We start from the raw sequence: 8,310 nt of genomic DNA, 5'->3' as shown, positions 1-8,310 counted from the left end.
ACTGCGAACAAACGTAATAAACGTACTAAAAACGAGCGGAGCGTACCAATAACCTACTGCAAATTCTTAGAACTGATTAGAAACTTATTGCAAACATTGCATTTTCTTTTGACCGTTTTCAGACGGAATAACGACGCATGCGGTCGAGTTAAATCTGTCTGGGAACGGGTTGAACGAGCTACAAACGGATTCGGACGGTGTGCAAATGTACTGAAATTGACGCCCGATCGCATTTCGTTATACCACGTCTCTAGTACGATCGAAGTACGACAGTTCAGTTCTTAGTACGTCCATCTTGTTTTAAGTACGTTGTTAGTCCGTCTAACTGCAGGACGGGACGATCGGCAGAAAATTTTGAGCAGGCTCAAAGTTCTGAAGCATATTCCCGTTCAAACTCGTCCGAGCCAGTCCATAAAGTTCTCAGACAGACAGTAGAACGTCGTTAGTACGCTGTTTCGTTGGCACACAGTTTGAGCCCGTCCGGCTACATTTTTTAGAACGTATTGAAAACGAGCTTGGTGTGATGGGGGTATAAAGCGTGACTTTAATTTCGAGGTTGGAAATAATATCCCCATGTCTCATTTCATCTGTATTTTTATAGAGTTTAGAAGGTTTTCGCAACATTACACCCTTTGGTAAATTAAAATGGGTACCCACATTGCACACACCCTCGGTAATTTCAAGCGTTTAGTTAGACTTTTATGAACACTTCCCGATCACATGCCCACTGATGCAGCTGTCGCTGTCTGTGAAACTACATATGTAGAGTCTTCTGCATCAATGTTATGAGAGGATGCTGACGTTTTAGGGCGCCTAAACACGAGCTAGATCTTGGACTTGTTAAATACTCTTACCCGCCTAAAAACATTGACTGGATGGGAAAGAATCACCGTAATTTAAATTATTACAGAATTTGCTTGACTGAACAATGCATCTTTATGTAGGTCCTAATTTCTTTCCTACTTGGAATCTCTGTGCTTACGGTAAAATAATATCAGTGTACACGAGTGTGGTGTGATAAAACGCTTGTAACTCAGCTACTACAAAACCAAATGTGTTGAAATTTTAAAAGTACATGGCTACTGATCCCCACTAGAAATCCATAAAAAATGTACGTGCTTGTGCCTATAATAATTGAAAGGGAAGCACGTTAGTCTAAAAATATTCGGAACTCTCATTCAACCCACAAGTAAGGAAAAAACAATATTCTAGGGATTTGCGGTTTTCATCGGTTTTATCAACGAAAATCATGTGCAATACATGATAAATTCGGATATACCCTGGGTATCTGGTAAAATTAGGAAACATATTATTTCTAACGTTATTTTAAGCAGAACTTGAATAAACATCATATGATGTTGGAAAATAACAATTAATTAGTTTCAGTAATTTCTGTAAATTATAATTTCTGCAAAAACCGAGCAGACGACGCTAAAAGCTGAACACTATATTCCTGTTAAAGTATGATAAAATTCTGTTGACTACGTGGTGGTACGAAAGTACATAAGCCTTGATACCCAAGCCTGTCTTATTCCCGCTCTGTGAAATTGGTTGGGTACCTCGTTCCGATAGACGGAACCCAAACATCGTACATTACCGGACTATCTATTAAATTTAATCCTATGATGTGCCCTATCTTCTAAGAAACAGGAATGATTATATAACCGTAGCAACTTTTTGCTAACTCGTTTATTACATCAGCTTCTTCTTTGTGGAACGATTTAGAATCCGATATAAGAAATTCATCCACAATTGATATTCTTAAATCAAAACTAAAATACAAACCTCCTTTTGTACCCACATATTTTTGTATTGGCGAAAGTTTTCCATGCTCAAATGAATAATAAATGCAGTAATTTAAGTACCGATTTACATTTGTATATAGCAATCGTTTGAGAGACAATGCTGCATGTGATTGCGGTCATGCTATTATGCTTAACATTTTCTCTTTAAATGCAGATATTATGCTTTACAGCTTTTTAACGCCACACGTATTTTTCATCCACTGAATACGCGTCCTCTTATGTTTGGTGATGAAAATTATACTGAAGTAGAAAATTCACTAATATTTCTAGAAGTACAAAAATATATCAAACATACAAATCGTTTTCGTTAAGATATCTGATTGCTGCCAAATTATTATCTTAACTCAGTTGTACCTCCCCCAGTTATGACCCAGGACTTCGGACTCTCCCTCTTCCTATCTTTCCATCAGTATCTCGCTTTCTCTTATTTTCTACAGTTAGATCATTTCTACTTCTTTTCCAACATTGTTGTTATTCATTTCGCTTGGCTTCGTTGTCTTCCAATTACACATTGTCGAGAATACAATGCAATCAATAATATAAATTTTCCCTTAATATGCCTTCGGGGACGGACCGAAGTATTGATGTTAGATGAACTTGTGGTCCAACCCTTTTACCTTTCCTAAGATGTTTTGTACATGTTCTGTATATGTACATTGTATATCTTGTCATAAAAAAGGAAGGAATAAAATATGTTTAAATCAAGTCTTATTCCCGCTCTACGCATATATACTATTTAGTATTGTATTAAGATGTTTTTATTCAACCCATGACTTGCACTCCCAAATAATCATGCATAACAATGAAATCAAGCAAATGTCCCTGCGTCGGACGGAGATAATGAATGCGGAAGTAATATCAAGTTTACTGCGACGCAAATCTGGATTTCACTAGACAAGGAGCATATGAGTAAAACAACTGGATATGAGAAAAGAAATCTAAAGAGAATATTTCGAAACGTTGATATATCCGACAACTTTATAATTCTGAAGGTAAGTTTCGTACATTTTAGAGTTTAGAAAAAGTCAATTAACGAACCTTTTTAAAAGCCTGTTGAATGATATAAAACATATCAGTTACGTATACCTATTGATGCGTAAAGCAGTTCGAGGGATGAGAGTGAAACTGTTCCAAGTGCAACTTTATTAACGTGCACTTACAATATTTTCGGTCTAAGCCATCGGTTTATTGAAAATAACTTTCAGAAGGCTAAGTTCAATTCTTTTGATTACTTTCCTGGTCCAATTATTCACCTTTGATTTTCTCGAAAACACCTGGATGTTTGTAATATGTGACAGAGCGAACATTTGCTCACTAAACGATGCTTTAAAACGAGCTATAGTTTTAAATGAAACGCTATCCCTAATATTCGCGACTCGCCCTATGTTGTGTTAAAAGAAATCATTCTAATAACAACACTAAAATTGTCTGCACAACAATAGCACATTCTCTAATCAGCCCCTGTGTCTATTTTTAGAATGACCTGATAAAACCCAGGTTTATGGTTTAAGATTTCGGACAAACATTCTGGGAGATGTGTGTTATTTATATAGACTCAATGAATGATGTGATGGTTGTATGATGTTATACACATTATTTTTTTCTGTTTAAGAACTGTAAATGGAGTTTGGACATGTCCTAGAACTCTGTTGACTGAATTACAGAAAACATTTACTTTACCTGATGTTATTAACAGTTTCCACACCAAATTAAATCATCTTGTTCATGTTGAATTAATTTAGATTGACTACAATGAGAGCTATGATATTAGTTATAGAAAATAATAATTCTGGAAAACTTTAATAAAATCAAATCACATATTATTCTGTATTATCATTGATGAAAGTATACAAAAGATGTCACCGATGGGAAAATAAAACGCCGTAGATTGAAATCTATAACAAGCAAAAAGAAAATACATATACTGAAAGTTACATAATGTGATTTGTCAGTATAAAACAATTTTCCTATTTTTGAGAACCAGAGTGGGGGCGTATGTTCTCCGTGACTATTTGATAAACGACATTGTGTCTGAAATCATTAGTCCTCCACCTCTGATTCATGTGAGGAAGTTGGCAGTTACTTGCGGAGAACAGGTTTGCACTGGTACAGAATCCAGGAACACTGGTTAGGTTAACTGCCCGCCGTTACATGACTGAAATACTGTTGAAAAAAAAAACGGCGTTAAACCAAAACAAACAAAACCAGAGTGGGGAGATCATGAACAAATGTCTTACTTTGTAAGAAAATTTATTGTTTTGTTTAAACTAAAAATGATCAGTATTTAAGACAACTCAGTTGGACCATTCCAGATGTTGCGAGTTCGATCTCAGTGACAATTTGACTAGAGAGAGTAAATCTGAAATAATTTGTTCACGATCCATATTTTGTGGGGAAGGTGTATGAAAGTTTACATTACTTCAGAGACTCATGATACATAGCCTAAATAGGACTAAAATGATAATAATGCCGCGTCAAACAATAAAGAAAAAAAACAAGTAGAATGTTACAAATTAAATACGTAACAAAAATTAAAAACAATATTTTTTCTGCATTTCTTTACTATCATTCAAGATTATATAAATAATAATTATTATGTGTAAAAGTTACTACATTCGTAAATTCAAATTTAATTTTCCGGCTTAAACAAAAGCAGTGATTGTTACAAAATACAATCTATTTATTCTCATTAACAAATATCATCTAATAAAATCGTGGAAAATAATAGTTTAAAAGTTTGTCCAGCACCTTCACTCGGTACATTAATTAAGTAGCTTAAAATGGGCTATAAAATTACAACCCATTAATTTTTTAAGTTATACTATCTATACTTTATATATAAATCATGCAAATGTTCTATTTTAACTGCCCTTTTCGCCAATTGTTAAGACATTTTACAAGCATTTTCTTTTCTTACTAAGAATATTGGCAAAAATTATTACATGTATATTTCGTTCATGATTATTTTAAAAAGATACGAACAAAATGCACGAAATATTCAACCATCTCAGTTAATATGCATTTTAGTGCATTAAATATAAACAAATTTTGCAACACTGGCCAGGTACATCATTTACTGTGAGATAAGAATGTGCAAATGCAACCCTTACAGTAATTAACTCTATGTGCTATAGAATTCTACTGTCCGAAAATCTCTGAGCCATGAGTGTTTGTTACTAATAATAGGGATGACCGCATTGTGTGTGACGTAGTGATACCTGTAATCTGAAAATGTGCTATATATGAAGTAGCATAATGTAACACAAACAAATTAAAATTTCAAATTTTTTATTTAGACATTTGACGTTCAACATCAATATCATCGAGTATATCTGATAAAAAGGATGACGAGAAAGTTGGTTACTTATTCCTTATTCCTTATTCCTTTTTCGAATAAGGAATAAGTAACTAGGTACTTTTTGCTACTTATTCCTTATTCAAATGCGAATAAGTAACAGACACATTAACACCAGACAAAGTCTAATCTCCTACAAAAAAACGTGTTCTGAACACATCTCATATCTATTTCGCCAAGCAATGATAAAAGTCGAATAAGGAATAAGTAACTGGATTCATTTTGTTACTTATTCCTTATTCAAACGCGAATAAGTAACAGACAAATTTACAACAAAATAAAGTGTCATCGCGTTAACGTTTTCTATAGCATGATTTAATTTTTCATTTTAAGACCTACTAAACGTGTTCTGAATACATGTCATATTGTTTTCTCCGAGAAATGAAAAAACTCGAATAAGGAATAAGTAACTGGCGTTATTTTGTTACTTATTCCTTATTCAAACGCGAATAAGTAACAGGCAAATTTACAACAAAATAAAGTGTCATCGCTTTCACTATTTCTCCAGCATGATTTAATTTTTCACTTTAAGACCTACTAAACGTGTTCTGAATACATGTCATATTGTTTTCTCCGAGAAATGAAAAAACTCGAATAAGGAATAAGTAACTGGCGTTATTTTGTTACTTATTCCTTATTCAAACGCGAATAAGTAACAGGCAAATTTACAACAAAATAAAGTGTCATCGCTTTCACTATTTCTCCAGCATGATTTAATTTTTAAGACCTACTAAACGTGTTCTGAATACATGTCATATTGTTTTCTCCCAGAAATGAACAAACTCGAATAAGGAATAAGTAACTGGCGTTATTTTGTTACTTATTCCTTATTCAAACGCGAATAAGTAACAGGCAAATTAATACCATATAAAGTCTCATCTCGTTCACCATTTCTTCGATATGATTTAATTACTCACTATTAGACCTACAAAACGTGTTGTGAACACATGTCATATTGTTTTCGCCGAGAAATGATAAAACTCGAATAAGGAATAAGTAACTGGATTCATTTTGTTACTTATTCCTTATTCAAACGCGAATAAGTAACAGACAAATTAACAACAAAAAAGTCTCATCGCGTTCACTATTTTTTCAACATGACTTAATTACTCACTATAAGACCTACAAAATGTGTTCTGAACACATGTCATGTCTTTTTCCGCCCAGAAATATTATTAAGTCGAATAAGGAATAAGTAACTAGTTTCATTTTGTTACTTATTCCTTATTCCTTATTCAAACGCGAATAAGTAACAGAGAAATAAACACCAGATTAAGTCTCATCTCGTTCACCATTTTTTCAATATGTTTTAGTAACACACTTTTCAACCTTCAAAACGTGTTCCGAACACATGACATTTTTCTTTCATCAGAAAATTGCAGAAGTCGAATAATTAGAACTGGAAAAAGTAAAAGATGAATAAACTTAAGATAACACCTCATCTCGTTCATCATTTCTTCAACTTAATTTTATTACTCACTTTAACACCTACAAAACGTGTTCTGAACACATGTCATATCGTTTTCGCCGAGAGCTGGTATACTTCGAATAAGAAATAAGTAACTGGATTCATTTTGTTACTGATTCCTTATTCAAACGCGAATAAGTAACAGACAAATTTACAGCAAAATAAAGTGTCATCGCTTTCACTATTTCTTCAGCATGATTTAATTATTCAGTTTAAGACCTACTAAACGTGTTCTGAACTCATGTCATATTGTTTTCTCCGAGAAATGAGAAAACTCGAATAAGGAATAAGTAACTAGTTTCATTTTGTTACTTATTCCTTATTCAAACGCGAATAAGTAACAGAGAAATAAACACCAGATTAAGTCGCATCACGTTCACCATTTTTTTTCAATATGATTTAATAACACATTTTTCAACCTACAAAACGTGTTCCGAACACTTGACATTTTTCTTTCATCAGAAAATTGCAGAAGTCGAATAATTAGAACTGGAAAAAGTAAAAGATGAATGAACTTAAGATAACACCTCATCTCGTTCATCATTTCTTCAACTTGATTTTATTACTCACTATAACACCTACGAAACGTGTTCTGAACACATGTCATATCGTTTTCACCGAGAACTGATATACGTCGAATAAGGAATAAGTAACTGGAATCATTTTGCTTACTTATTCCTTATTCAAACGCGAATAAGTAACAGACAAATTTACATCAAAATAAAGTGTCATCGCTTTCACTATTTCTTCAGCACTTATTCCTTATTCAAACGCGAATAAGTAACAGACTAATGAATACCATATAAAGTCTCACCTCGTTCACCATTTCTTCAACATGATTTAAATACTCACTGTTAATCCTACAAAACGTGTTCTGAACACATGTCATATCTTTTTCGCCGAGGAATAAGTAACTGAATTCATTTTGTTACTTATTCCTTATTCAAACGCGAATAAGTAACAGAGAAATAAATACCAGATTAAGTCTCATCTCGTTCACCATTTTTTCAATATGTTTTAGTAACACACTTTTCAACCTACAAAACGTGTTCCGAACACATGACATTTTTCTTTCATCAGAAAATTGCAGAAGTCGAATAATTAGAACTGGAAAAAGTAAAAGATGAATAAACTTAAGATAACACCTCATATCGTTCATCATTTCTTCAACTTAATTTTATTACTCACTTTAACACCTACAAAACGTGTTCTGAACACATGTCATATCGTTTCCGCCGAGAACTGATATACTTCGAATAAGGAATAAGTAACTGGATTCATTTTGTTACTTATTCCTTATTCAAACGCGAATAAGTAACAGACAAATTTACATCAAAATAAAGTGTCATCGCTTTCACTATTTCTTCAGCATGATTTAATTATTCACTTTAAGACCTACTAAACGTGTTCTGAAGTCATGTCATATTGTTTTCTCCGAGAAATGAGAAAACTCGAATAAGGAATAAGTAACTGGTTTCATTTTGTTACTTATTCCTTATTCAAAAGCGAATAGGTAACAAAGAAATTAACAATAACTAATATCACTCCTACTTAAATGTCTGAATATTTCAATTTCTCTCACAATTTCTGTTCAGAGGGTTAATGATTGGCGTTAAATTATAAATAACATGGAATGCCAGAGAGTTACAGATAGCGACTTTACATTGGCTTTTAATAACCCT

This window comes from Mercenaria mercenaria, chromosome 3 (genome assembly GCF_021730395.1).
Source record: "Mercenaria mercenaria strain notata chromosome 3, MADL_Memer_1, whole genome shotgun sequence".
Taxonomy (NCBI): domain Eukaryota; kingdom Metazoa; phylum Mollusca; class Bivalvia; order Venerida; family Veneridae; genus Mercenaria; species Mercenaria mercenaria.
This window is presented reverse-complemented; position numbering follows the sequence as displayed.